The sequence below is a fragment of the Hyperoodon ampullatus genome (assembly GCF_949752795.1).
Source record: "Hyperoodon ampullatus genome assembly, chromosome: 14".
In the NCBI taxonomy this organism is placed as follows: Eukaryota; Metazoa; Chordata; class Mammalia; order Artiodactyla; family Ziphiidae; genus Hyperoodon; species Hyperoodon ampullatus.
The window spans coordinates 4,694,586-4,702,788 of NC_136927.1; positions in this window are offsets into that span (position 1 = coordinate 4,694,586).

An 8,203-nucleotide genomic window follows, 5' to 3' on the forward strand; every position below is an offset into this window, starting at 1 on the left:
TCAGCCCGGGGCAGCGCGGGCCCGGCCAGGGTCCGCCGGCGGCCACAGGTGCCGGGAGCCCGCGGGCGGGCAGCCTGGGCCGGGCCCCGCGGGCGGCGGGCGCCGCGGCCGGGCCGGGGTCCCCGTTCGGTCGCCCGCCCGCCCGAGCGTGCGACCCGCCGGCCGTGCGTCCGTGCGGGCAGCGGCCGGGCCGGGGGCGGGGGCGGCGGGGGCCGGCACAGGAAGTCCCCCCGGCATCCGCATCCTGTCCCCCGCCCGCCGCCCGCGCGGCCCCGCGCCCCGGCCCCCGCTGCCGCCGCTGCCGCCGCCGCCGCCGCCGCCGCCGCTCTAGGCAGCCGCAAGCTCGGTGGGCTTAACCCTTCCCCGCCCGGCCACTCGCCCGGCCGCATCCCTGGGTGCGCGCGTCCGCGCCGGGGTTGGCGACTGTCGCCGGGAGCCTGTGGTAGGAAGGGTGGGACGCTCTCAGCTGGGGCCCTGCCGCCCCGTGAAGGGCAGGCACAGCCTCAGGGCGCCCCTGGCCAGGGTACAAATTGGGCATAATTAGCACTCAATTAGATGACACTCAGTTAGTGAAGCCCCATCCTGGGCCACCTGAAGAGGCCTCCCCCTCCTCACCTTGGACCCCCGGTCCTGGACCCTGGAGTGGCGAGGACAGGCCTGAGGGGGCGGGGAGTGTTGCAGCCAGGACGGTGGGCGTGGGTCCCAAAGGACCAGATGGCGTCGTAGGGGCCACCCTCGGGCCACCCTGGTCAGCTCGTCCCTCTCTGCGCCCCCTGCTCGCTTCCTCTGTGCACAAGGCCCCCCGCCCCACCCCCGCCCTCTGCCCTCCCCAGTCCCCACCCCAGCAGCACCTGGCAACGGCCTCCCTGGACGTGCCTAGCCACTTCCCGGCTGGTCAGGGGTCCCTCCATCTCAACATCCCATCCCGTTACTGCACGGTCTCTCTGATCTGGAGATGAGTTCACCCTGAAATCGGGATGCTCCAGTTCTCTGAAAACCCAAAGAGCTGGCCATAGGGAGCTGCTCCTGGGTGGACTATGGGAATACCCCGCTGGAGGGGGACACGAGCCCTCATGTGGTCACAGCCCCCTCCCCTCCTTACTGTCTCCATGCTCACATAGCTGCCACACGTGTGGTCCCCTTGTTCCACTTCTGGATTCGTCCTGGCCCTTCAGGCAATGGAGTTTGGGGCTTCCCCTCTGGCCCTTGCCTGAACTGCCTGTACTCTGTCTGGCAGCTTCACCTCAGACTAGGAGCTCCAGAGGGCAGGGCCACATCTTCCTCCTCCGCAGAACAAGTGCAGTAAGAGCGTAGCTTTGGAGACAGAAAAATCTGGGTTCCCAGGGGCTTCCTCCAGCCATGGAATGAGGCCAATTACTGCCTTCCATCTGTGGGGTGGGGACTGCACCCCAGTAGCCGGGTGTCTGAGGATAAGTGAGCATCTCCCTCCTGCACAGGGCAGCTGTGCACCTTCCGCTCCCCTGGGAGGGCCGAGGGCACAGCTGTCTCTGCCTTCTCCTGCCTCTTGGGAGACCTCATACCCAGAGGATCCACTCCCCCCTTGAATGTTTAACCTCCCCCTCGGCTGGCTGCTTTCCAACAGCATTTACTCACTCTCATGGCTCTCTCGTCTTAAAAACATACAATCCCCTCTCTCTCCTGCCCTGGGTGCCCAAACTTCCCGGAAAGATGACCCACAGTAGTTCCATGCACACCCCCATTAGCCTGTTCCTCCTTCCCTCTCTGCAGCCTCGCCTCCGCCCCATCACTCCACCCAGATAGCTCCCTTATGTCACCAGGGACCTCCACGTCACTGGATCTCTCATCTCATTCCACCTCTAGGCAGCTTTGGACATCTCTCTGGTGGCTGCTGGGAGAACACCCTTGGTTCCCCCTTCCTCCCGATCTGCTGCCTTTTCAGGCTCTGCTTCCTACCACAGGCTTCTTGACCTTTACATCCTGCCAACCTGCAGTAAGGTGTCTTCCCAGGTCAGCAGTTCTCTCCCTAAGAGCATCATTTCTCTGGTCCATACCTGAGCACTGGCTCAACCACAGCCACCCTTTCCCTTTCTTCCTCGTTTTCCCTTTAATTTTTTTTTTTTTTTTTTTGCTGCGCCTTAGGGCATGCAGGATCCCCAATCAGGGATCGAACCTGTGCCCCTGAAGTGGAAGCATGGAGTCCTAACCACTGGACTGCCAGGGAATTCCCTCCCTTTGATTTTTTTTTTTAATCAAGGTAACACACATACCGAGCTGTGTAAGTCAAATAGTTCTACAAAATCTGTAGCAACAAGGAAAGTATCTCCTCACTTCTGAGTCCACTCCCATTTCTTGTAATATCTCTTGCCATATTTCTAAGTAACATGCTTCTAATGCTATTACTTGATTTTTCCAGTTTGGATGGTATCTATGGACATCCCACTCTGGAAGGTGCAGATTTAACTCTTTAAACCACACAGACACATGCATACTTTCCCTCTCATCCTCCTGTTGTCCATTTGTCTGGTCTTTATCCCGTTTTCCGGGATACAGCTTCAAACCCTAGGCATTTCCTCGGTGATAGGAATGCCCTTGTTATTCCTGCTGGACCCCTGGATAGCTTCAGGGTGGGTGCTAGTCATACCCCGAAGACCAACTATGTGATTCTGTAACTGGGGCTTTGAGCCAGTGATATCAGCCCAACCTCTGGGGAGAAGGTGGGGAACTGGAGACTGAAGTCAGTCTCGTGGCCAGTGATTCAGTCAATCATGCCTAGGTAATGAAACCCCAATAGAATCTCTGGACACCAAGCTCAGCTGAGCTTCCTGGTTGGCGATAATCAGAGGAGGGGGATGCATTCTGATTCCACAGAGAGAGGATACAGAGCGCTCCATATTCAAGACTCTCCCAGACCTTGGGTCCCTTCATGGCCCATGGCTGGTCCTGATTTGTATCCTTTATAATAAAACTGTAATCATAAGTATAGTGCTTTCCTGAATTCTGTGAGTTGACCTAGTGCATTATCGAACCCGAGTGGGTCATAGGAACCCCTGAATTTGCAGCCAGTTGGTCAGAAGTGTAGGTGCCCTGGGAAACTCCAAACTTGCAGTGGATATCTGAGGTCAGGGCAGTCTTGTTGGGGATCATGTCCTTAACTTGTGGAGTCTGTGCCAACTCTGGTGGTCAGTATCAGAATTGCAGTGCAGTACCACACCTCTCAACACAATTTTATCAGTTTTGGTAAATCCATGTTTACTGTTTCCATAATTATATCTATGCAAATGTTGTTCACTGCTCAGCCTAGTGAATTATTTTTCTTAGTTTCCTTCTTATACAACTCTTGGTTCTTCCTGGAATTAATCACTCCTTCTCTCTTTCTCTCTTAAATTTCTTTGATTCATTCTTAGAATCAACAGTTAGGTCTCCTCACATCTTCCTTCAGCTCTATACATGCCTCTCAACACAACTTTCCACCTGGTGAAACTGGTCAGAAAATCTATTTGTTTCATTTTGTTTCCAGAGACATCCCTTCTGGAGCCTCCTTCCTTGGGATCCAAATTGGGCAGGTTGCCCTCAGGGCTGCTGCCATCAGCCTGGGACTCTCCACTGCCATCAATCTGGGACTTTCCTTTGCCTCTCTCTCTCTCTCTCTCTCTCTTTCTCTCTTGCATCATTCTGTTTCCTCATACCACGTCTTTATCTTTCTCATTGTAGTAGAGACACTTCATGCTCAACAACTATTCCAAGAGCTCCCCTATACTTCCAAGCCTTCCATGCAGTTAAATTGGGGTTAAATGAATAATTTGGCCAAGGGACTATGAAAGGAAGTGACATATGCTACTTCTAAGACAAAGCTCTTACGAGCTGGTGTGCTTCCTCCATCTCACTCCTCCGCTGCTGTGTGGCCTTGGAGGAGATGTGTTCCAGATGGTACAACTACAAGAGTGGAATCTCAGTCAGCCCAAGGCCCAGAAAATCCATTCAGGAAAACAGCAGAATTCTCAAGTAATTAAACATAACATTTAATACAGGAAAATGGTACAAACATGTTAAAAGGGCTTCAGTATTACAAAGAGGGAAGATGAGACCACTCAGAAATTAGTGCCCTCGGGGCTGGAGGAGCAAAGGGGAAAAACAATATTTCAGGGAGTTCTGTCATCAAGCCTGTTGTACCCACTGTTGGAACTGTGAGTCCAAAGCAATCTCATGAGCCCAGACCCACCAGCCACCTGTGAAGGCACCACCAGAAACAGGAAATGTCTTCTCTTCCATCTCTCATTAGTGCATCTCACTAGTATAATAGAATCTAGCCCGAGGCCAAGACAAGGGAGTCTGGGAAATGTAGTTTGAAGTCTTGCAGCAGAAAAAGTATATGGCAAGTAAATTTTGGGGAACCCTCACGTGCAAAAACCTTCATTCTCATGTGACTGAGTATGGATTACAGATTGGCAATTGTTTCTCAGAATTTGAAAGACACTGCTTCATTGCCTTTTGGCTTCCAGTATTGCTACTGTGGATGTCCAGGGCCATTTTGATACCTGATCCTTTGCACGTGACTGGTATTTTCTCTTTGGAACCTTGTAAATCTTTTTTTTTTTTTAACCTGTATCCTGAAATTCCATAATGGACACTCAAGCAGCTATTTCAATCTGGAAACTCACATTTTTCTGTTCTGAGAAATGAATTTGAGTTATTTATTTGATAGTGTCCCCCTTCTGCTTTCTTTTCTCCTTTTCCAGAATTTTGATTATTCAGATATTGGACCTTCTGGACTTCCCTGGTGGCACAGTGCTTAAGAATCCGCCTACCAATGCAGGGGACATAGGTTTGAGCCCTGGTCGGGCAAGTTCCCATATGCTGCGGAGCAACTAAGCCCGTGTGCAACAGCTACTGAGCCTGCGCTTTAGAGCCCACGAGCCACAACTACTAAGCCCGTGTGCAACAGCTACTGAGACTGCGCTTTAGAGCCCACGAGCCACAACTACTGAGCCCATGTGCCACAACTACTGAAGCTCACGCGCCTAGAACCTGTGCTCCACAACCAGAGAAGCCACTGCAATGAGAAGCCCATGCACCGTAACAAAGAGTAGCCCCCGCTGGCCGCAACTAGAGAAAGCCTGTATGCAGCAACAAAGACCCAACACAGCCAAATAAATAAATTAAATAAATAAATTTATATATAAAAAAAGATATTGGACCTTCTGTTCTAATCCTCTCAAGTCATTTTAACTCCTCTTCCATTTTTCATCACTTAAAATCAGTGCACTTTCTAGAACCCAGATCTAGAGGATGTTCTCTTCATTTTCTTCTAAGCATTTTGTTGAATGTTTTTATTTCTGCTATCCTGTCTTCAATATCCCAGTGCTTTCTTATTCTCAAGCTGTTGCTTTTCTCATACTTGCTGTTCTTGTTTCATGATTACAATACTTGCTCTCATCTCTCTGAGGACAGTTAACTTTGTTCCTGCTCCCTCTGTCATCTTTGTTTGCTGCAGTTCCTTTTGTTGTTTGTTTGTTTGTTTTTTAATGTGTTTGTTTTGTTTCTCCTGTTGGAGGGTTTCCTAGCATGCCAGGTGACCCTGGATTGTTCAGTCATATGCGTGGAGTGAGTCACTCTGCATACAAGAGAGGGAATTGAACAACTGGAGAACTTCACCGGGGGAGGGGTGTCCTCGAACACCTGTCAGTACTTTCTCTTAGGCCACTCAGTTTTTCTAGAAAGGACTCATTTAAGCTCTAGCCTGGAGAAGTAACTTGATCATGAGCATTCTAGGAGCCTAACGGGGAAAAGAGGATTCTCATATTACAGAAAGCAGATTTCATCAAATCCCCCTGCTTTCAAGATGAACCCTCCCTGCCTTTGGCTCTGCCTGGTGTTCCCCAAATCAGAGCCTATTTGGTCTCAGGCTTCTGCCAGGGTGGAGGAGGAGGGGTCTCTTAGCTGGATACAAAGTGGGAGGGGAGGTCTGGGGGCCCACTGGCTCCTTTTAAGACTTTGTACCAATCTTCCTGTTTTTAGGAAGTCTTGGATTCTGCAGGCTTTCTTGGGGTCTGGGGAGCTCAGGTGGCTGCTGCTTGGCTTCTGCCTCTGACAGCTTAGCTTTCAGCTTTCTCTACTCTGCTAAGTCAGGTCCACTAGGTCATCTGTGTTCCAGTTTCTAAAATCTGGTGGATGGGTGCTTTTGGTTTTCTCTTTCCTGAGAGAGGCAGAGACCGTGTGCAAAAGAAACAGAGAGAAGGAGAGACAGAAAGAGGAAGTTACACAGGCCTGGAGGGGGCGTGGAATGTGACAGACTTGCATCCAGATGGCAACTCTGGGGCTGCAGAAAGTTGCATCCAGCTGGGGATGATGGAGAAGGTCCAGAATATGCTCTGGGGAAGAGTGACCGATGAAGGGGCAGCACTGACTGCCCAGGGTGTGTGTAAAGCGTGCCTGGTGGTGACCAGTGGGCAAAAGTCAGGCATCGCTTCCCCAGGTCCAACCCCCCACCCTCCCACCCCCGATGTTCACTCTCAGAGAACTGGAACTGAGGTGCTTGCCTGGTTCTGAGTTTAAAATCTGTTTGGGGCTGTAGGTCAGCTGTGCTCCTACAGCAGGAGACCTGGGAGGCACATGTTCTTGGCCACCACATCTAAACTCCGAGGAAAGACTCTGAATGGCTCAGCTCAGTTTGGCTGTCCAATCTACATTGCCCGAGGTACAGGGATCACGTGCCAGGGAGGCAGAGGGGAAAAGGAATCTAGTGGTGTGTTCAGCTACCACCTAATTTTGGTGGAAGGAGAAAATGGATTTGGTGGACAGCCAGCAATCTCAGCTCCACAAAGTTAGGAGGCAAACTGCACCTTAGGGCTTGGTAGCTCAAGTCCAGGGAACAAAGGGGCACAAGTTCTCCTTTCAAACGCCTTTGTCAAGCTACACCTGTGGAGGAAAGCGTGTTTTGCCCCATTCTGTGGCTGAAAACACCAGGGCTCAGAGGATTAAATGAACTCCTCCAAGGCCACAAAGGGCGAGCTGGGGTCAGATCCTGGTCTGTGGAATTCTAAAGCCCATGCTCTTGATTACTCCACCAACTAATTCCTAGTCCAGCAGGTGATGCAAAATCCCAGGGGCTGAGGTGCAATTGGGGTCACCACGCAAATATCAGCAACTGCGTTAAACATTTCTCGACTTCATTTTCTTGATCTGATCACAAAGTTAATACTGCATGTTGCAAACACTTTAAACGTGATATTCATTCAGCGAAGATTTACAGGTTGGCTTTCATGTGCTCTCTTTACCAGCCCTAACAGAAGTGTGATGCCAAATGCAAACCATAAAAGTCATTGAAAAAAAATTTGTAGCCACATTGAGAGGAGTAAAAAGAAACAGGTGAAATTAATTTTAGTAATATGTTTTATTTAACTCAATCTATCCAAAATAGTATCATTTCAATGGGTAATTGATTTTTTAAATTATGAATGAGAACTTTTACATTCTTTTTATATATGTCTTCTGCACACACAGTGCATCTCCATTTGGGCACATTTCAAGGGCTCCTCAACTGCCACGTTGGCTACAGGTTTCCATGTTGGACAGCAAAGCCATAATTTAGAAAGTTTAGGGAATTCCCTGGCAGTCCAGTGGTTAGGACTCGGTGCTCTCACTACCAGGGCCTGGGTTGCATACCTGGTCCGGGAACTCGGATCCCACATGCTGCGTGGCATGGCCAGAAAAAAAGTTTAACTCTCCTAAAATCCCAACCTCCAGAGACAACCCCTCTTAACAGCTAAGAACACAGTTTTCCAGATGTTTCTTATAAAAATCCATAGGTATATGTATTTGTGAATTCATCAGGAATCTCTCGGTTGCTGGTAAAAGAAAATCACCCTGAACTGATTTGAGGAAAAAAAAGTTGGGAAGCATCTATTGATTCATAATTTAGAAGCCCAGGGAATAGAAACCATGTTTAGGCGTGTCAAGATCCAGGGTACAAGCGTCATCATAAGGACTTCGGGTCTCTTCATTTCTCAGCTCTGTGTTCCTCTGTGTGGTCACCCTCCATCCACGTGATTGCCCCTCCGCCTCTCCCACCCCAGCTGTGGACTTACACCCTCCCAGCTTCAAGTGAAAAGACAGATTCTCTTTCCAGTAGTTCTGGCTCAAGTCTTTTTTTTTTTTTTAATAAACTTATTTATTTATTTTTGGCTGTGTTGGGTCTTTGTTGCTACGTGTGGACTTTCTCTAG